This window comes from Desmodus rotundus, chromosome 4 (genome assembly GCF_022682495.2).
Source record: "Desmodus rotundus isolate HL8 chromosome 4, HLdesRot8A.1, whole genome shotgun sequence".
Taxonomy (NCBI): domain Eukaryota; kingdom Metazoa; phylum Chordata; class Mammalia; order Chiroptera; family Phyllostomidae; genus Desmodus; species Desmodus rotundus.
Genome location: NC_071390.1, coordinates 57,066,981 through 57,089,799, shown reverse-complemented (window position 1 = coordinate 57,089,799; position 22,819 = coordinate 57,066,981). Strand labels below are relative to the sequence as shown.

Here is a 22,819-nt window from a genome sequence, read left to right as displayed (position 1 = left end):
ACAGCCTCCTGTGCCTCACAGCCCCTTCTTCCCCTGTCCCACCCCATCCCCACACACATACCAGGCTGGGAGTGCCAGACTGGGTAGAGCCAGGGATGAGCTAATGCTGCTTGGTGGATGGATCATTTCTTCTCTCAAGGACATGCTATCTGCCCTGCTGTCTTGGAGCATTGATGCGTGTCTCCTACTAGCAGTGTGACATCAGGCTGGTCCTTTTCCCTTGTTGGGCCTTATGTTCTTCTGAGCAGGGATGGGTGCTCTCTCATGCCTCCCAGTTTGGACATTCCATGGTTCTAGGAGGCAGAGGATGACCAGAGCAGCTGGTGTGGCTGGGAACAGAAGGTTCTGTCCCTTTCTCAAGCCCTCCTTGGCCCAGGTAACCATCCAGATACTTAATTAGCACTCTGGCAACTAGGTAACCAAGGTCAGCAGGTCAGAAGTTAATCATTTCCTCAAAGCACAAGCAAACAGCCCATTTCCACATGCATATAGATAATAAAATCACACAACCAGGGCAAGGTTCAGAGCTACCTTTTCTGATCTGAACTGACTCTAATTAGCCAGGTGACCTTGGGCAGAGTTGTCTTCTTCACCCTGGTCTCAGCTTGCTCATCTGTAGAATGAGAGTTAGGGATTCAGAAGTAGTTACAGATGGATTCAAAGGCTGGAAAAGTGAACTGGGACCAGGCATGTCACATTTCTTCCCAATCTGATACTGTCTTTTCCCTCACTTTCCCAGAAACCATGCCCTGGGATTTCCAGCCCTGTGCTTTACATGTGCTATTTGTTCTGTTGAGCCTGCCCTGTCTTTTAGTTCTTGAAATCCAGTGGATCCCATCCTCTCACCTGGCCACATTCCTCCCCTTGGCCAGGGAAGCCTCACTCCCCTGACCCATCTGTCCTCTGCTTTTAGGTAACAAGAAGATCCTCCCAGTGCCAGATACAGGTAATCAGAGGGCACATAACTGGGGTGGGCTGAACAGCCCCAGACTTCCACCCAAACTGTGTGCTTCCTTTGGGTGTGAGCCACATCTCCCATGTTGGCAGAGAAGGGGTGCACATACCACTTGCCAGAATGAACACTTCTGGGGTGGGGGGTGCCATGCAAAATGGGTATGCAGGAAAGCATCTGTCTGGTGGGTTTGTGAACACATGGGACCCTGAATCCAGAAATAACTGAATACAGTTTCTAGGTGAATGCCACTTAACATCAGACTCCTCGTGTACAGATGTACTTGTATCTAAAGGACACACAAACTAAGCTTCTCTAATGGAGGAAGAAGGTCTAACCTGGCTCTGCTATGGACCCCCCAGCTGTGCCTCCCACCCGTTTTGACTTTGCCACCCCCACTTTTCCCTGGGGTAGAATAAAAAGAAGTCAGTCCCAAGGCTACATCCAGCTCTCATCTCCCAGCACTGTGGGACACTACCCCTACTGGGGGGATAGACTCTGCTTTCAGGGAATGTGTATCTGTGTTGGGCTTACTCTCCACCTGACCCCAACTGTCTACCTTGGTTTCCCTGAGGCTTGCCGTGTGCAAAACCTAATGTTCTTGCTTCCCCACCTTACCCATCGTGAACCCACTGGTTCCAGTTTCCAGGCAATGAAACATGTCTTCAGCTCCAGCAACAGGTCTCCTTGTTATCCTATCTCCAGGGTGAGCAGCAGAGGAAACAAAAGAAAGAAGAGTTAGATGTCATAAAGCAAGAGAAGAAAGATGATGGGAAAGTGCCTGCTAAATATTTTCATTCTTCCCATTTTAGGGTAGGGATGAAGAGAGGTGGGTGGCATGCCCCTATAAAGTGCCACTGCAGCTACATAGGGCCTGGCTTGGTGTCCATCAAGGGCTCTGTCTCTTTAAGAGAACCCTGGGCCAAGATTTATTGGCTGCCGGGGCCCTGCTGTGTGTGTGGCTTTGGTGTTTACAGGCCTGGGGAAGGCTGAGGTCTTTCTTCCCAAGATGCACAGTAGTGGCAAGCTGAAGTTTGGGTAAAGAATGGCTGCCATTCATGATGGAGTTTGCAGCAGGAGTTGGTGTGCAGCCCAGGGGAGCAGGCAGCCTTGTACTTATAATGGAAAGGGATGGAAATCCCACCCCACTGGGTTCAGGCTGGGAGGGACAGGGTGGAAAGGCTTGTTCCCTAGGAGTGTCTGGGTAAACTTGCCAACACCTGGCAGGCAGGCAGGAGCCATTGACTGCATGTCCACCCTGTGTGTGCAGGCAATGAAGACAGCCCAGAGCAGGGCCAGTAGGATGTGCCCCCGGGAGCTGACCAGGGTAAGATCCCTGACCTAACACACGCCACAAATTAAATAAGGCAGATGAGAGAGAGGTGGATGGAGCGGCTGTCACCTGCATGCTGGGGATGCCCGGTGGCAGATAGTGTGTCTTTGGCATGGGTACTTCAGCAGTCTGAGTCTTCATTTGCTCATCTAGAAAGTGGGAAGGATGATATTGGGTTCATAAGACTTTGTGGGGATTAAATAATGGAATGTGTACAAAAGGCCTGGCATGTCAGTATTCAACCATGATTATTATTTTTACCACCAGCCGACTGCTAACATGGTCTTTCTAGCTGTGCGGTCCTGTAGGCTGAGCACTGTGAAGGCCTGGTTTCAAATTTCAGCCTTGTTCCTGCTCACAACAGAACACAGGGTATAGTACTTGGGGTTGAGGGACATGTGCTCTACCTGCCACATCTTCATCATGATCAGAGCTCATCTTGAAGGAACAAGAGCTGATGTTCACTGTTCGCTTACTACAAATTGGAGCTGGGCCAAGTGTGTCACCTGTTTCATCACTTTCATATAATATTGTGAACCTTTGACTGTGGAAATCTTCAAAGGAATAAAGCCAACCATTGGATCTGCAGCTTTAGCATTTGTGGATTCAACCAACCTCAGATAAATAATCAAAAAAATCCCAGAAAGTTCTAAAAACCATTTGAATTTGCCATACGCTTAGGACTTTGCTGAATTCACATGAATGAAATGATTTCTAGGCACACCCTGCTGTAGCTTATATGCGACTATAGGTTGTATGCAAACACTACACCATTTTATATAAGGGACCTGAGCATCCATAGATTTTGGTATCCATGGGGGTTCTGGATCCAGTCTTCTGTGGATACCCAGGGAAAACTGTACAGAAACAGATAGGGTGGTAAAGAACCTCTTAAACCCAACGCCCTGCTTCAATAATGATTGACGTTCATCATTATTTTTTCACTCGTCCCTTTGACTTTTTTCTTTCTGCCTCCCCCTCCTCTTTCATTTCTGTCTTCTCCTCCCCTCTCACTCACTGCTGAAACATCTAAAGCAAACTCCAGGCTTTTTATTATTCACCTGTAAATACCTCGGCATGGATGGTTGCTGGATAGAAAATTTTAAAAAAGAAAGAAGAAACTATCATACCTAAAGAAGTAAACAGTCTTGGCTGAGTGGCTCAGTTGGTTGAAGCATCATCCCGTGCACCAGAAAGGTTTTGGGTTTAATCCTTGGTCATGCCATTTACCTAGGTTGTGAACTCGATCCCCGGTCGTGGTGCAAATGAGGGGAAAGCAATTGATGTTTCTCTCTTCTCTCTCTCTTGCTTTCTCTCTCTCTCTCTCCCACTCTCTCTCAACAACCTCTGTCTCTAAAATCAAGAAACATATCCTTGAGTGAGGATTAAAACAAAGAAGTAAATGATAATTTTTAATATCATCCAATATCCAATCTGTAAGTCATTACACTTAATCCTCAAAATAACCTTTTGGAAGTAAAATGATTTCTCTCAATTTTCAGATGAAAATGGAGTGAATGACACATGAAGTGACTTAGGAACAGTCACTCAGCTTGGCTCCATCTCCTGGGTCCAGTCAGTTGGTAGGTACTAAAGGCAGGATTGGAACTCAGTCAAATCCCAGAGCCTAAGCCCTTACTTGTCCTTCATTCCTGAGCCTCAGAGCCTGTAGCAATTCACCTGGGAATCTCAGATGCAGGTCAGCACCTCCACAACCCCATTTTCCTTATGGCATTGCATTGACCTCAGCATTCTCATGCCTACCATGGCAGCCACTACAGCACCTGCTTCAAGGTTGTTCATTTATTCATGTTTTTCACAAATATTCATTCTGTTGTCCTAGTGTTGTTGGGATGCTTGCAGTCAACCAATGAGAGTATTTGCTGTGGTGGAGTTGATAGGCTATACACCTTTGCTACTCAAAGTGTGGTCCCCTGAGAGGTGGACAGAAATATAGCCACTAAGCACCATTCCCCCCTGCTGCATTAGAATCTCAGACCCATTCCTATGCCTCTTGCAGTTTGAGAAGCACTGCCTTGAGCCATAGTTCTCACCCTGGCTGCATATTAGAATCCTCTGGCCCAAGACCCAACCAGAACTGTTAAATTAAAACCACTGATGATGTATACAAGTTTTTGGCAGATAGATTGAGAACTGCTGGCCCAATTTGATCATTGGATGGCTGGGGTGGTGGTGGGGAAATAAAGGCAGTACTTGAACAACAATAAAAAAAGAGTTAAAAGAAAAATAATGTCCAGGTGGTTAAAGAGTCTGTAACTGCTGTTCTAATCATTAAACACTGAGATTTACGTCTGACTTTAAAAAAAAAAAAGAAGAAATGAGCTGAGGGTGAAATCTCTAGGCAGTACTTAGGACACAATGGGTGCTAATTTTTATAATCCTCTATTTTTTTCTCCTTGCCATCTCAATCTTGTTCCCAGACACTCTTCATCCATGCTCAGCCCAAAGCGTACATTCTTGAGTGGCTTTAATGTTTTTCCAAGTCCAAAGGCATTCTTTGGCCTCATGAGGTTCCAACTAGAGTATTATCCTTCTCTGGGAACCCCCTAAACTATAATCTTGGGATCTACTCACAGGAAGTCAATCTACAGGAAAGACACGAGTCTACCTTGTCATGATCCAGTTTGCAGAGCTGGGGTGAGAGTAGCAACAACAAACAAACAAACAAACAAAGGCTCCACCACGTGTTTAAAGAAACTTTCTTTCACTACAGCTGGATCCCCTTGCAGATGTTATCTCACTGTCTTCCACCAGGTGACACAGCACATGGCAGGTGTCACCAGCCATGGTTCACCAGGCAGAAGCTTTGGTTTGAATTGTTAGGCATGCAGACTCCAGACCCCAGGGCAGAGCAGTGGCCCAGACTCAACCTGGCCTCACTGGGTGGCCTCAGGGACAGAAATATTTTCCTGCTGGTGGTGGGATTGGCAGAATCCCAGGGTGGTGGGGTGGGCCTGTGAGAGGTTCCTGCTTTCCTCCCTTTCTGCCAGCCACCAGGATGCTATGAATAGAGCTGTTTACAGGCATGTAAATGAGCCACAGCCCATTGAGGGGCAGTGCTACAGAGGGGTCAGAGGCTCTTCTTCGGGAGCTGTTAAGGGTCAGAACTTCTGGAGAGAGGAGGGGAGAGGAGGACAGAGGTAAGAGCTATGAGCTGTCTCTTGGGAAGCCAGCACTTCATGCTGATTCTCCATCTGGCCATTAATTCAATAAGAGGTATCAGTACCTCCACTTTATAAATGGGGAGACTGAGGCCTGGAAATGGAGAGGTACTTCCCAGGTTTTGCAAGCTGTTTCTGGAGGCCTGTGGACAGGTTTAAAGAGTCAGGACCCAAACACTATACAGGGTGTGTTGGGCATGCCAAGAGATATACCCCGGCCCCAGACCTTGGCCATTCTAAGATGGGGAGAAATGAGGCCAGCAGGCAAAGTGTGGGAAGCGGACTTAGGCAAAACTAGGCTCCAATCCTACCTTTGGTGCTTGTTGGGGACTTTGGGCAAGTCACTTCAGCTCCCTGTGTCTCAGATTTTCTCACCTCTCACATAGTGGTACTATCTGTGGCTGACTGGTACAGCTTTGAAAAACCATTGAATAAGAAAATAGATTGGGAAGAGCTGTCAGAAGAGTTGCCTGAATGACATGCCCACACTACAAAGGATGGAAAGTAGCACACGCACATGCTATCAGTCCCTGCTCCTGAGCCCAAGGCAAGTATCACTCTCGGATCACAACCCCTCCTCCCCTGAGTGTGGACCTGTCTCAGAGCTGCTCTCAGGCCTGAGTGTTCCAGGCAGCTACTTCCTGTCTAGCAGAGCTTGTATTTAAGATGAAATCTATCTTCTATTCTTACCTTGTCTGCTGAGAAGCTGCTGTTCTGGAGCCAGACATCTCCAGGAAAAGCCGGAGCTTGAAAATGAAGCAGGAAATCAGGAGGGGGTGGGGGAGGAGACCTAGCCAGGGCAAAGGTCTCTTGGTATTGAATGGACAGTGGGCAGTGTCTGCAGCACTAAGGGTCCCTGGCAGTGGGCAGAGTGTGTACAGCAGCCATCAGGAGGCGATGGCACAAGGATTGGGCCCCTCTTGGTTGAGCCACTGCCCTGGGTCAGGGTTTTGCCTCTGCATCTCATTCCATGAGCACAAAGTTTCTGTGAGGTCCTTGCTATAATTATCTCCACTTTACATATAAGGAAACGAGACTGGGAGAAGTTACAGTCAAGAGTATATGGAGCTGGCATCGGCAACCTAGTTTGCCAGATCTTAAAACCCACATTCTCCATGCTTACTCTCAGAAAGCACAGTCTGACGCCTTGGGTGCCTGCCTCCCATCTGTCTCTTGAGCAGGGCTGGGACGGGGGTGGGGAGGACCTGTCCTGGCCCCAGAATTTAGGAGCAGGAAGGCTGGGTCCCTGCTGCATACTAAGTGAGTCAAGCAGCCTGGGGAGTTTTGCCGGCACTTGCTTTTTTTTTTTTTTTTTTTTTTTTTTGCTTTTCCAATCCTTGAGGCATTTAAGTTTGAAAATCCTAAAACAGGGAACTGAATAATGGGTGGGAGTCCCTCTCACCTACTCTCTTTCATGGTGTGGCCTTAGGCAACTTTCTGCCCTTTTCTGGGCCTCAGTTTACCCATCTGTCTGAGAGTCTTGTAACTAAGAGGGAGTCTACAAAGTGTCAATATTCACGCCCCTCCCCCAGGAGCTTTGGAAGGTTTGATTCATAGGCTCCCAGATCAGAAACTGCACTTTCCTAGGGCTCCATGGAGGCTCATGGAGGTTGCTTGTGGAGGTTGTAGAATCATCTAGCTCCTGAGTTCTGGAGTCTCTTGCACACTCAACAACTTGGGCATCCTGTGATTCACCAAGTCAGCACCTGAGTCTGGGCTAAACCTTGAAATGCAACTTGGTTGTTCCAGACAAGGAGGATGAGCTGGGGGTGCTGGCAAGGCCCCTGTTGGGGGCAGAATAGCAAGCATCCTGTAAGAAGGCTGTGTGCAGGCCTGGGATGGCCTGGGAAACCCAGCCAGCCCTCATGAAGCTCCCAGACTGGGGCAGGAGGCCAAGCATACCAACACACAGAAGCAACCCTGCTAAGCAACCTGGATGTGGGAAGGGCAGGGAGAGAGGCTGCAGGAGGCCAGAGCAGGGTGTGGTCAGGAGTCTGGGAAGAAGAGCTCACCATTGTGTACTCCAGACCTGGAGGCAGAACATTCTGTCCCTGCTCTGCAGGTGACCCCAAGGCCCAATAGGTAATAACTCAAGGCCCCATCACAGAGCAGTGGGGGCCACAATTAAATTTAAATGCTCATCCATTCTCTCCACAAGCACCAGAATTTTCCATCCCTTTTATGGATTTCTGAGTAATGATAAAATGCAGCTGTTTTGGCTCCTTAGTCAATGAAATAATGAAAGGTGGCCTGAGTCTCCTCCAGGGAAAGCAGCAGCTTATTTATTTATTTTGACTCCAAGACTCATAATGAACTTCAACTAAACATCTTCATCTCCCTAGCCCTTACCTGAAATCACTTTTTGGTGACTCCTTTGTAGACACTCAAAAGCTTTCTATTTGCTTCTTCTGAAAAACAAAACAAAACATGGGTTTTCTAACCCTTGTACCATGCAGGACCCTTTGCATGGTTAAATGAGATACTGCAGGCCATGGCCTAACAGAATGCCTCGCACACAGTAGGCACACTACAACGGGCTTGCCTGCCTGTTGGCTTGCCTTTCAGATCTCCTAGGGGTTAGAAATTTCACATAAAGCTGCCTGCTTCGGATCTTGCTGGGCCCTAGACATTTTCGTTTTTTTTTTTTTTTATCATAAAAACAGCCCCAGCCTTCATGGGCGTAGGATTGCTCAGGACCACATAGTAACCTTGACAGGTAGATAATCTTCAAGTCTCTGTAACTCTCATCAACTGCTTAGAGGTCGATGCACTATTTTTTTATTTTCTAGCACCACTACTGCATAAAGTGGCTTGAACTGTGTCCCCACAAAAGATATGCTCCAGTCCTAACCCCTACTACCTGTGAATGGAAAATATTTCCTTATTTGGGAATAGGGCCTTTGCAGATGTAATTAAGTTAAAGATCTCAAGATGAAGTCATCATGGATTTAGGGTGGGCCCTAATCCAATGACTGGTGTCCTTGTAAGGAGGTAGAGATCTGAGACCCAGAGAGAAACAGGAGAATGCCATGTGAAAACTGAGGCAGAGATTGGAGTGATGTGTCTACAAGCCATGGAATGCCATGGATTGCCAGCAACCACCAGAAGCTGGAAGAAGCAGGAAGGATTCTCCCTGTAACTTCTGGAAGGAGTGAGGCCTGGCTGACACCTTGATTTCGGACACTAATCTTCAGAACAATGAGAGAGTAAATTTCTGTCCTAAACCACCAGATTATGTTAATTTTTTACAATAGTCTAGGAAACTAGTATACCATGTAAATAACAAGAAATGTAAAATAGAGACTACTCATGTGTTTGAGATGTTTTCAGAGTGGTGGAGTGATGAGGTCCCCTGTCAGAGCAAAAGGACCCCAAGAGGCACCTCACTGTGCAGTGGAGGCGGCTGGGCAATCAGCAATACTTCCAGGGAGGAAGCCAGCACTAGGGCTTGGAAGCATGCTGAGCACTAGTGCAGGTTCAGAGTTTGAAAGTGGGCGTTAGAGTGCTGTGTGGGGGGTGGGGTGCATTAAAGGAGATAGAAGCAATAGTGGCTTTCAGAGAACTGTGGGAAATCAAGTCACTGAGCTTATTTATTGAACTTAGGAGGCCTTGGGAACTAGCTACTCTTCCAGGGGTAGGTATTGTGGAGATTACTGTGTTGAAGGCAGTGGACCAAAGTTGTGGGAGACCAGAGTTGAATTATGCACTGTCCCTTCCAATCCACAGGGAGAGAAGATTCAGAGAGATAGATGACTGCAGCCTGAAGGGTGATGGTCACAGGTGCATGCAGGTGAAAATGCAAGAGGATCAGATGAAGGAGGCTTCCTCCTGGGCTGGGAGGTCAAGGGAGACTTCCTGGCACACATGGTGGGTTTGCTTCATTAGGTCCAAAAGGGGGAGCCCTGGATGGTCTTTGAGCAGGGGAACCTTGAGATGCTCCAGGAAGTACAATGTGGTCATTGGTAGGTTTAGGGCTGTGGGTGGGAGACCAGGGCAGAGCAGTGAGCTGGGAGAGGGAGAGTAAGAGTATGGAAGGAGGAGAGGGGAGAGGGAGACTCAGTTGGAGGATATATCCCAAAATGCTTTGTGACCAAATAGGTGGAGGGCAGAAGACAGGAAGGTGGACCATCACGCAGGCCACAGAGCCTAGAGAACCCAGGAGTAGATTGAGGGCACTGTTTTTTTGTGGTAAGGCTAAAGACAAGTCTTATGACCTCCAGGATCCTTCTCTAGCTAGACAGATGAAGAGATGGCTATACAAACACATACATACACAGGTATACAGACACACACAAACACATGGACACACAGACCAAACACACAGGATGTACACAAAGCTGTCCATGGAGACAAATGCACCCAGGAGCAAACATGCACACACACACACTATATGCACACAGACACATTCATATATGAACAAACACAGACACACAGAGGAGCCTGTTTCCCTGCTTCTCTCCTTCCCATCCCCACCTACCTCTTATTTACTTTTTCTCTTTCCTCTCACAGTCCACTCCCTGCTCACAGGGAGGGTGGGTAAGGTTCAGGCCCAGTCCAAGGGCAGTGAGGGAGAGACCAGGGTAGAAGTCCAGAGTCCCCGAGAGTCATACTTCTCTGCAAAGACAAAGGGCGGGGATGGATGAGTACTTAAGCAGAAACTGAGTGACATGCAGACGTCCTGAGATACTGGCCCACCAACACATCAAGAAAATGAAAGACACAGAGACTCCAGCTGCAGCATGATATGGACAGAAACACTCAGATACACGGAGACACACAGACACAAACACACTGACCCACACACAGGTACAACATACACAGATACACAGAGATAATGTAGATGCACCAGCTTACACAGACAGATGTACACGCAGACCATCAGACACTTACAGACACACACGAGGACACACAGATGCATAGCCAAATCAATACAGGCAGAGCCTTGGAGACAAAGAGGCTTTGAGTGAGGCCAGCCCTCCCCCAGAACCCAGACATCCCAGCTTTGCAGTCCCCCTAGGAACTCTCTGAAACGCCAGGAGAAATTCCTGGGATATTAGCTAAATTTCAGACACAAACATTCCGGTCTCCCTCTCCAGATGTATCGCTCATGAAAGCTTGCACAGCCCTCCCTTGGCTTGCCCCGCACAGCCCCCACTCCCTGGCTCCCAGGAATGCTGCTTGTCAGCCCCACAAAGGGGGTTGGTCCAGGAGAGGCACAGGGACCACATCTGCACACTGGGGGATCCTGACAGATGCAGGCATCGGGCAGATAGGGGGTTCCTTGTTATAGAGGGTGCTGCCCAAAGCCAGGGCTGAGCAGGTCCTAGGGACATGTAGAGAGGGCTCTAGACTCAAGTTAGAAACCCTGAGTTAGAGCTCAGCTCCATACCAGAAGGCATAGCTCATCACAGGGGCCTTTCTAAGGTATGAGCCTTGCTCACCTCCCCCTAGTCACCTTAGCCACCTCTCAGCTCCAGGAACACATCAGGTTCTTCCCACCATAGGGCCTTTGCACACACTGGTTCCTTTGCCTGGGGCTTTACCTTGACTCTACCTCCACCTCAGCATAAACATTACTTCCTCAGAGAGGTGTTCCCCCACCAATTTAGACCTCTTCTTATTTCCTCTAACAACACCTAGCTCTTTCTTTTTATAAGCTCTTCCTCTATCTCAGTTCTCAGTTCCTTCTTTATTTGTAAGGTTACAATTCTAATGTCTTTCTCCACTGGGTCAGACCAGAGGCTCACCAAAGACAGGCATCATATCTGCTAGAGCCAGGGCTTAGTGCATAGAAAGTGCTCAGCAAATATGGGCTGGTCTCCAGGGCCATGCATGCCACTTTAAAATCCTCAGCCTTAGTTTCCATAACTATAAAATGGGTTGAAACTTCATTTTTCTTACAAGGTTCTTATAAGAAGAAAACTAAATGATGAATACAAAAGAACCTTGGCAAACATCCTCTCATTTTGTGTGAAGGCTGCATGATCTTCCTTCTTAAACCTCACTCAAGGATTGGGAGTAACAGATTTAGACACAGACAGGGCTCTGTAAACATGGTTACCTAAGAAGTATGCTTTCAGAAATGCTCCAAAGCATCCTCTTTGCTGATGCCTGAAATTCCACTGTTCTTATCTCAAATCTGTCAATTCCAAGCCCCTTAGAGTAATCATTTGCTGGCCATCAAAGGAAAGAGATGGCAAGACAGTTTCCCTAAGACACAAATAGCCTGGAAATCTGGGTGTTTCACATTTAAATAAGCTTCCCGTCCTAGTGCCTAGGACACCAGGGATGCAGCAGGGTGCTAGCTCTGTGGGACATCTCAGGACAAGCCCAGTTTTGTACTCTCCATCTATGAAGCCACTTTATCACCTTCTTCTCATGGCCATGAGGGAGCTTTGGCTTCCTGCAGAGGATAGTACCTGCCTAGTAGTTTTGTCTTTTGCAAAGTGGTTAACCAAGTTATTTAGTGTCTTTGAGCCTCAGTATCCTCATGTCTCCTCTACTCTATGTTTTTTCCCCTGAAAATAAGGTGGCTCAGCACATGTGCAGATACCTGAGGGTGCTCTCATCACATAGCAGTAACTCAGGAATTGGGGCTGTGATGAGGTTGGTGATGACAATGAAGTAAGGGGAATGTGTGTTTGTGGCCCTCTGCACAGGCTACTGGGTCTGAGGTATGGGCCTGCCTTCTGCCAGGACAATAGCTACTTTGCAAGAGGCAGCTTGTTATGTTGGAGATCTATGTCCTGTCATAAACAGTTTGATATTTTGGCTCTTAATTACGTTACCAGGGACAAACAGCTATATATCCACATCACTCTCCCATTGCTTTCTTTGGCAGGTCCCACTGGGCCACTCCAGGTGTTTCCTTACCTCCCCTTTTGAAAACCTGGAGGGCCATACAAGCACCTCCAGGCTGTTTAGCATGGTCAGTAGTGAGTGGTGCCAGCAGGTGGGGGCCTGTGTTTGCCACCATGGGTGGTTCAAGGCTACCCTCATCTCCTCTCATCTGTCTGCAGCCTCCCTATTTATTAAGCACCATGCCCACCATAGGCTCACCTGATTCTCACAGCAGTCCTGCAAGGCAGGAATTGTTATTATTGATCCCATGATACAGAGGAAGGAACTGATGCCAGCAGAGGTTGCGAATTTCACACATTCATTCAGTAACTCTTGGTAGGAACAGCATTGTGGAAGGCACTAGGGACAGTGAAATGAATAGGACCCAACCCCACCCTCAGGAACCCCACAGCCTTTCCCAGATGGAAAGTGACAATGGCACAGCCACCCTTAGGGCATTATCGCCCCTCTAGATAGTAGTCACTAGTAGTAGAGTATTAATTAGTTCTGAAACATAAACCAACCTCAGGTCCAGAACTCTTGGAAGAGCTGCCCCTTGTTTAAAGCTCCAGATTCTAGACTTCCTATTCAAATTCTTGTCTGAACCAGCCTCCTCCTGTCATTCTTCACTACACTGAGTCCTGTGGAACCTCATGCTTACTGCTTACCCCACACACATGTGACAGCCACAATCATTGCCCACCAATGGCTTTCCCCCTCCTTCTGCCCACCAATCTTCCCTGCTACAGGAACCCTGATGTCCACAGGGTGGTGGGCAGAGACTCTGATATCAAGTCCCCTCTGCAACCCTGGTGTAAACCAATCATAGTGATCCTAATCCATTTTGCCAGATACTCACTCCCCTAGTCTTCCTTACAATGGGGGTGACCAGTTTATAACAAAGTCAGTGAGAACATGGGATTGTTATGTAATGAATGTTTGTGTCCCCCCTCAAAATTGTATGTTGACTCTCAACCCCCAAGGTGATGGTATTTGAAAGTGAGGCCTTTGGGAGGTGATCAGGTCATGAGAGTGGGGACCTCATGGACAGGATTAGTGCCCTTATGAAGGAGGCCCCAGATAATGCTGTCCCTCTACCTGCCATGTGAGGACTCAGTAAGAAGTCATCCATCTGTAGTCGAATAAGGCTCTCACTGAAACCCACGACTCTGCTGATAGTGTGATCTTGGACTTCTAGCCATCAGAACTGTGAGAAATGAATTTCTATAGTCATAAAAACACTCAGTTTACAATACTTTGTTATAGCAGCCTGAACAGACTAAGACGGGGTATTTGCTATAGAGCTTGGGGACAGAAGGTAGAAGTAAAATTCCCTTGAGTCTGGCCTTCCTTTTCTTCCTGCCTTGGACATGTTTGTGGGCAGATGAGGTGTTAGTGCTTCAGCAACCATCTTTCGATCATGTGATAACAGACAAAGGCCAAAAAATGAGTACCTAAGAAAGGCTGAGAAATGTCTGGATCTGTGCAGGCATTGTTGGTTCTCTGTGATGCTCTGGAGTTCTGTAGAGACAACCGGCCCTCTGCTACCACCGGCCGACACCACTACTATTTGGGTCTGTCCTGCTTGCACTAGGTGCATTCTATCAGGAGTCTGGGCAGCCTCATTTACCCCCCTGTTTGGAATGCCCTTTCCCCTAGTTTTGCTTTGGAAACCACTTCTCATTTTTTAAGACCCAGCTCAATAGTCCCTATCTGAGAAGTTTTCTTCGACATTCACCTCACCCCAACCTGACCACAGGGTCGAGCACTTACTCAGTTGAGCACCCACAACACTTTGTTCATAACCCTTTTGTAGCCAAAACACATAAATTTGTCATTATTCACTTTCTTTGTCTATGAACATCCTGGGAGGTCCCAGACCAAGGAGGTGCTTAGTCAAGGTTTGATTGACAAGGGCTTGAGACCTGCCCCTATGCCAGTGAACTCTCCCAGTGGCCTCGGGAACCATGACTGAGCCTCACTTCCATTTGCAGGTGAGGAAACTGAGGGCAGAGATGGAGAGAGAAGGTCCTGGAATAAGGTCTGTCCAGGCTGGAGGGAGCCCCTGGCCACACAGTCCGGGGTTCTACCTCTGCCCTGCCTGAACTCCGGCCTCCATAGCACATTTTCCTGATGCGCCAGACGCTGCCTGCAATGAGGCATTCACACGACAGTGGGTGGCACAGCCAGGTGCTCAGCTCAGGGCAGTGCACAGAAATTGCTTGTCCTGGCACAGCTGCCGAGTTAGGGTGCAGGGGCCATTTTTTCTAGGCAGCTGGGGCTGGGGCACATTGAAAACTCAGACTCAAGCAGGGCCTGCCTGGGGGGATGAAGTCATGTGGAAAAACACTCAAGTCAGAACAAAACTGTCTTTCTGCAAATGACTTCATCACGTTGCCAGAAGGCTCGGATCACTCCACCTCTCACCTCTTCCAGCCCGCCCACAGGAGCGGGGGAAGACCAGTTCCTCGGGTCCTGTTACATCACTTAGGCAAAGTAAATGTTACAGAGACCCACCCACGAGGTGCTGGGGAGATGAGGCCTCCATATGCCTCTGTAGCCAGGGCTTCCTCTGACCCCCCAGGTGGGGAAGGCCTTGAGGGAGGACCTGAGTCTTCTCCATCTTTGTCTCCTCTGTGTCCAGCTCAAAGACCAGAAAAAAAATAAAATAAAATAAAATGAAATAAAATAAAATAAAATAAAATAAAAGCCACCCAGTGAATACATATGTTCATGCATTCTACAAGTACTTACTGAACAGCTCTTTTCTTCTTCTGCCAGGCATTGTGCTAGCACTGGCATTGTGCTTGCAGAAAGAGAATGTGAAGGAAGGAAGAAGGGAAGGGGTAAATTCCTCTTCAGGATGAGAGAGCACAACAAAGCAGGATAGGCCCTGAAAGAAGTGTAAAGAAAGCTGAGTTCTATTTCTTATTCCAGCAATACATTCCTATTCAATATTTTCCTAGAGCTCAGCCTCCATTCCTGGCAGTGTGGTGGACACCTGGGGATCTAGAGAAGCTATTCTAGCACTTTGGCATAGATAGCCTTGCATGGGAGGCGGACCGTATCAGTGACATGAGTTATGCGCCATAATGGAGGTATGAACAAGGTGGCATGGGACAGGCAGGAGGGGTGGGGGAAGTGCTGGGTGGGTTGGCTAAAGAGGTGAGCCTTGAAGGAAGAACACACCAGGCTGTCCAAGAAGTGGTGGAAAGACTTTTAAGGCTGCAGAATTCTTGGGAAAGGGCAGATACTTCCCTCTGTTAAGAGCACAGAGTTCATAAAGCAAAGGGCAATAGATGGTGCTGAGCTAGTTTGGGGCCAGACTATGGGGGTAAGGGTTTCACTCTGTAGGAAATAAAGAGCCACTGAAAAACTGAAGAAGTATCCGGTTTGAGTGTGCGTCTCAGAAAAGCTGCTCTGGCCTGGATGGCAAATGACTGTTACAGAGAGAACTGCCAGGAGGCCTCTGGATAGGTTCAAGGGCACAAGAGACACTGCCTGGAGCAGACAGGTGGCAATGGAGTTGGGAAGAAGAGAAAGGAGAGATAGTAATGTTCATTGCTGATGGGATTTGGAGAGTGCGAGGATGAGTGGGGAAGCAGAGTCTATTCGAGTATTATTTAAATTTTTTATTCTAATCCTAAGGTAGAGAAACTCAAAACAATAGTGGCCCAAAGAAGAGAAAAGTCCAGGTAGCCAGCTCCAGGCTGGTATGGTGGCATCACAATTGCCCGAGACCCAGACTCCTTCCACCTTGATTTGCCCCCTTCAATACCCAGCTTTGATCACATGGTCCAGAATGGCTGCTCCAACTCCCATTGTCATATCAGCATTCCACGTAAAGGAATGAGGGGAATGGGGAAGGAGCTGCAGCTGCTAACATCCCACTGGCTGAACTGAGGGGCAAGACCACCCGCGGCTGTAAGTATGCTGGAAATTGTAGGCTGCTCGTGCCCAGGTAACAATTCTTCCATTGTGGAAGAAAGAGAGAGTGAATCCATGGCGATGTGGTACATCTGAGTTTGTACCACTGTTTTCTCTGAGTTTGATATTTCTTACTTGCCCAGTATATTCTGTGAATAGTCATATTTATTTTTAACCAAATAATGTGAAATATAATCAAATCACTGTCAACAACATGCTGTGTTTCCCGGGTACCAGGTCCCCTTATTTGGCCTCAGTTTTCCCAACCATTGAAGGAGCTATTGGAAAATATTCTTAGCATGGACTCTATGAGGCTGCCTGAGTGAACTGTGGAGGTCTGTGAATACCTACATGATCAATTTGGGGTATACATTTTTCTTGGGAGAGTCTATCTATGACTTTCAAAAGATTTATAAGGGGGTTTATGACCTTAAAAAGTTGAGAAACAGAATAAAAGAATTGCTCAGGACACTCCATGCTTATATTGTATGATTCCTTTGTACCCACCTTAAAACATACACTTGGAAAGGAGTCCAGGGAAAAGAAAAAGATAATTGAAGGGCTCTGGTCAGTGGAGTGCATGGCTCCAGCCTCATCCTGACAGTGCCCACAGGGGTGTGGGTGTGGGCGCCATCCCTGGGCCTTCCTCTCCAGTCCCTGCCCTGGCTGAGCTAGGCTTTGGCTGGGTGCATGCCTGGCACACCCTGCCTGATGTCTCCCATGCAGTCCCCAAAGCTCCCAGCCAGGAGCCAGTTAGGGTTTCAGAGGCACAAGTGAGCCGCTGTGTTTCGCCTGCCAGGTGAAAAGAACAGAGCCCGCATTAACAAGACACTCCGCTCCTGGTATCACCTTTCCCTTCACAGGCAATGTCTTGGACTGGGAGCAAACCTGTCTCTCTCTCCAGAGCCAGGGATTTGATATTGTTGTGAATGGAGGTTTTCATCCCCCAGCTAGTCGTCTGCCCTCCATGGCGCCTGCCACTGGTGCCAGGCTTGGCACGTGAGCCCCCAGCTGTGGGAGGAGAAGGTGGACAGAGAAGAACTGGGCTCAGCAGTTGCCCCTCCACCCAGACTTGGTGGAGGAAGAAGAGACATAGTGCCCCAGGAGAAGGAGGAAGGAGACAGGCTGAGCTCCGAATGGGCACAGATGGGTCCTGATATATGGATGGCACATACTAACGGAGAATTTTCGCCAGCCTGCTGATGAGCCATCCTTATGGAGCAGTCCTGTCTAGTCAGGATGGTACAGAATAAAGCTGGGGAAAGAAATTTGATCAAAAGGACTTGGGAGAAGAGAAAAGTATTGTAGTACCCAAAATCTTAGACCTGTGATGAACATCTCAGAACACGGAGGGTGGGAGAGAAAGAGGTGTGAATGAGGTGGTAGGGGACTGTGCTGGACATTGTTTGGGAGATGGGTCAGGAAGAAAGGAATGCCAGAGGAGAGCAGGCATGGGCTGCAATGGAAGCTCCAGCGCGGGATTCTGGTAGCTGGAAAAGGGACCTTCACTCCAGGAGTTAGGCCAGTAGGAGAATTCAGGACAGGATGGCAGGGTGTGGTCCTGCTGTGGCAGGGAGCTGGAAGTGGGCCTGACATCTTGTAGAGCTGGCCTGCTACACTCCTACATCTGCAGGCCTCTGGCTTCTTCCCTCTGCCCCGAGCTCTCACTCAGCACAGGCCTGGACTGCACCCTGGCAGCCTTGGCCTGTAGGTGTGGGACCAAGGAGGGTGGCCAAAGAAAGACAAAGGGCTAGAAGGGACTGGCTATGATTTCAAAAAACAGCATACAGGGGCCTGCATCCTGACCGAAGCACTTGATTGTCCATTCTCTGGTTGGGGTCCCACAGGCCGGTGAGTTAGGGCAAGTCCTGATAAACACCACCAGACTGGGGACAACTTAAAGCATCAACATTTACCAAGTGTCCTGAAGGTCAGGCTGTCTGCTGCTAGGGGTCCGACATGAATTTCTTGAGTTCCATACTCAAAGCATTCCTGCTAAGGAGACAGACTCCTTCATTGAAGGAAACAGAGATTCAGAGATGCTAAGTATCCTGCTCAGAACCACACGAGTGTGAATTTTGAATCCCTGTTCTGTCTGAATCCAATGCCTGCCTGTTCCCACTGAGGCAGACCCCCTCTCTTCTTTTGAGGAATGGTGTGGGAGGTCTGGGGTGGCTTGAAGTCTGAGAGTGGACCTGGTCACAGGTCTTCCAGTGCATGTTTGCTAAGGCACATGTCACTCAGTAATTCCTGGTCAGACAGACAAAGAGATAACAGGGGTCTCTTCTCAAGGGTCACCCACTGCAGACAAGGTTCTAGGTGCTATGGGGAGTTGGGGGACAAATGGGTCAGTCCCTGTCCTTAAGGAGCTCACAGACCCATGGGAAGCAGATGACTAATGAGTGAAGACCCACTCCACAGGCACAGCGTCAGACAAATCTGTTCTGCTGGGCAGGGTGGCCTGAGCGGAGAACCAGAATGTTTCAGAACCTTAGTTTCTTTCTCTGTAATACACAAGATAGTAGTACCTAATTTATTGCATTATTGTGGAGATTATATAAACTAATGAGTGCTGAGCACAAGGTCCGACACAAAGTAGGGGCTCAGAAATCATTATAATTATGATTCTTATTACCATTCCAGATATGGTTTAACAACAGCTAAGAGCAGTTAAGTTGAAGAACTATGAGAGAGGCACCAATAAAGTGCTAATGGGATTCACGCGTGGGAAGAGGACAGGTGGGTGGGGAAGATGCAGGAAGGCTTACTGTTTTGTTGACCCTGTCCTATTTATCTTTATTATCATCTTGTACGAAGCCCTCTCTGTCTTAGTCATGCTGACTCTCCAGGACAGGCAGTCAGCACCCAGTCATGATCTGTGGAATGAATGACTCAACGAATGATGCATCCAGCTCCAGCGCTTCAGAAGCCTCAAGTACATCAGCTCCCCTTCGCATCCCAGCTGCTCTGCTCATAGAACTTCTGTGGAGCACTCACAGCCAATGGTTGTCTAACAGCCCCTGCTGCACACAGGCCCAGCCCCCCAGGGCCCAGACCAAGAATCCCTGCTCCTGAGACTTCCTCTGGAGAGGGCAGCCTAGAGAGCTTCTACAACCATCTGAGTCACAGGGAGGGTAGAGAGAGCAACTGAGAGCAACCCAAGTCCAGGGGCCTGGGTCAGCACCTGCCACTTAGAGCCATGGGCCCGACTACTCACCTCTCTGGGCTACGATAGTCATTTGACCCTGGTCTTCCCAGAGTCTATAGCAGGGGATGCTAGTTTGACCCATAGGGCAGGCAACCCTCTACCAATAAGGTCAGTAGGTGAGTATACAGCTCATTTCCTTGGTGGGACAGCCCTTAGGTGTGTCCTCCCCAGGTAGTCCCGAGGAAGAATGAGCCATAGACAAAAGCTATTCATTAACACATCCTTTATTTATTCATCTTTTTTCACTGTCCTGTCTCCCATGTCCCCACCGTCCTCCTGGGCTGGAATCACCTCCTAGATAAACTACTTGCACCCAAATCCTTTTCTCAGAGGCTGCTTCTGGAGAGCCCAGTCAGAGCAGCATGTGGCTGGGTCACTCTTAGGCTGGGTATCAGGGGGGCCTGGCATCTGGAGTGTGTCGTCTCCATGGCTTCTTGGCTCCAGTGTTCCTATTCCTGGCTCTTCTTCAACTCGGCTGCCTCGCCCACATTCTCAGGGTGTGGGGAGAAGTCAGGACCTTCCACTTACTATCTGGGTTATACAGTGACCTCCTGCGTCCAAGACAAGCATCTTCCTTGATGGGAGGATTAGGCAATTGGGAAAAAATTAAATGTTTTTGGTCTGGCTTCAGGAGGAACAGCAGGGAGCTCCCTCAAGTCTCCTGTAAAACGGGTGTGCCAGCTTTACATTTAGAGAGAACACTCTCAGGGGACATGGGGAAAAGGGCTGACTCATCAAGTCCTAATGACACTAACAAGTGGGGGGTGATTTGCTTTCCGAGGCTCCAACATCAGAGCCCCCACCCCTGCCTCCCTGGAGTGTGCCATACTCTGTCTTTTCACAGGAAAGCTGCCTAACACTATGGCAAAAGCAAGGTAATAAAATATTCATCAGCTGAGGCCAGAGGGTGGAAGCTCTCATGTCCTCTAGGAGACGTGGAGTCCTAAATTAAAGATACACACATAGACAAAAGCTCATGCCTAACCAGCAGACATTCCCAGGCACATTTAGGATCAACACAGCCTCACACAAACACACTGGCACCTGCCAAAATGCACACATGTGCCCTGATCACACAGCTGTGCAGCACCCAAGCCGGCACTAAGGATACGTATGAACACATACATGTATATTGCATGTTCCTGTGAACCCCCACTACATATGCCCATGACACACAAATCTCTCCCCTCCACTACTGTAAAGAAAAGTGACTTCTTCTTAGCTGGTGTGCTGGGGGCAGAAGAGCCCATCACCTGGCCCTGACTTCTGAACAATAGTCGCCTGTCTGGCTGTCCTGAGGAACCTCTGCTCTGTCGGGCAGAAAGCAAATACTGTGCTGGGGGAAGTCTGACTCAGAGGCGAGTTACACAACTCCATTCTGCTGTCTGCTCTGCCCAGGAGGGGGAGGACAAGGAAAGCTTGAACATGTGCAAGCCAAAAGGGCTCTGCACTTCTGGAAGCTTCCACATGATCATGTCACTTGTCCAGGCTGGTAGTCTCCCCGAGGGCAGTGTGAGGAACTGCTGCACTGTTACGAACACAAGTCTGTGTGCTCGATGGCAAGGAGCACCTTTCTCAGGGCAGTGGCTCTGGAGTGTCGCCTTCTCACGGGCCAGCTCCTGCCAGGGTGGCCCTTGCCCAGGGCTCCATCATGCATGCAAAGGGAGTAGGTTGGCCCCTGGGCTTGTGAGACTGTCATATACATTGGTCTGTGTCTGCAAAGGTGATCCTGACTTCTGATTGTTTCTAGAATCTCTGACTGAGCAGCTCACAATTAGAGGATTGGTGCCAGACCTGAGATGTTTGACATTGCCCCAGGTCATGGACCTCCTGATAGAATGACCATGTCCCAGTTCCCTGGGATGCTGTGTTTTTCATATTTCTACTCTGCAAACATCCACCAAAACCAGGGCCTGGGGTGAGAGAACTGGCTGCTGGAAGGAACTCATAGTCTGTGAGGGAAGCAGACAAGGGCCAAGGATTTTGCAATTTGCTCTTGGGTGAGGTGGCTCTAACTGATTCTGGAAGGTAAAGAAATTGGCTAGACAAAGAGAGAGGTATGTGTGTGAGTGGGTGGGAGGTGGGACGGGCAGGGGATAGAGGATGGAGAGGAAGAGGAAAGAAAATTAAATTCTGAGCGGAAAAGCAGCATTCCCCAAAAGAACATACTTTCCGACATAGGCAATTATAGGCCTGGGCTGGCAAAGGGCAGCTCACAAGCCAGATTCAGCTGCTTTCCCGGTTTTGTAAATAAAGTTTTATTGGCACACAGCCATGGACATTAATTTCTTTAGAGTTACAACAGCAGAATTGAGTACTGTCAGTATGGTTCTCAAAACCTAAAATACAGTAAATACTATCTGGCCCTTTACAGAAAGTAATTTGCCAGCCCCTGTTCTAGATCTGTCAATTAATTCTGGAACCCATTGTAGAATTCTCAAGTCAACCACAAAATCTTTAGCACCCACTGCATAAGTCTGGAATCCTGTATGGTTTTCTAGAGCTCCCTGGAAGAATGACATTTGTGTAGGGATTTAGAAGTTTACAGTGAGCTTTTGCATCAATTATCCCATTTAATCCTTCAACAAGCCTGTGTGAGGTTAATGGTAATTTTATCCCAATTTTTGCAGATGAAAAAATGAAGACAAAGGGAATTTAAGGGACTTGCTGAAGACACATGGCTGGGAGACAGCCGAGTCCCGGGCAGACTGATTCTAACATTCCATGCTCTTTCCACCACATTAACCTACAGATGTTTCTCCGTCACACATTCCACGACTGAGCTGCCCTCCCTGACATTCCATTTCCCTCCATTCCTTCCTAACATCCCGGTTGCCACTGAGGAGGCCTTTTGTCCATTGTGCTGCCTTAGTGGGAGAGCAGGTTCGGAGGAGAATCGAATTTCCTTTCTGCATCTGTTTGCTGGTGCCCAGTGCATCCTGGGATGCTAACGAACAGTGACAGATGAGCTTCAATTGGCTGGTGCGTGTGAAGAAGCACTGGACCAGGTAATTCCAATCCGCCCCCCTTAGAACTGCATCCAGGAGGGAGCCCAGGGTGATAGTGACAGCCCAGGCCTTGGGGGTGCTGAGAGAGGGCCTGTGAGGGGCCCAGGAAGGCTGGGCACCCTGACTGACCCCTTCTGAACATAAGGATTGCAGCACCCTTGCTCATTTATTTTCACAGGAGCTGCTCTTAATGGATTTTCATTCCATTTATTAGATACAAGGACCCAAGATGTGGCTGTGTTATATCAGGCAAATTCTGAAGGCCCATTCCCTGCCACACACACACACACACACACACATTTCCTGTGCTGCTGACTGGAGCTCTGCATGCTGTGGGTAACACATTTAGCTCAATAAAATGTAATATAC

The 22,819-nt window shown here is 48.4% G+C and overlaps 1 long non-coding RNA gene across 1 annotated transcript; it reads right to left on the bottom strand.

The window, feature by feature from the left end:
* Positions 1 to 1,432: 1,432 nt before the first annotated feature.
* LOC123479792 (uncharacterized) lies at positions 1,433 to 6,215 on the bottom strand. The gene is made up of 4 exons (XR_008426580.1): positions 6,158 to 6,215; positions 3,416 to 3,638; positions 2,355 to 2,434; positions 1,433 to 1,647 (listed from the first exon to the last, which is right to left on the bottom strand). It is a non-coding gene; the product is annotated as an uncharacterized lncRNA (long non-coding RNA).
* Between the last annotated feature and the right edge of the window lie 16,604 nt (positions 6,216 to 22,819).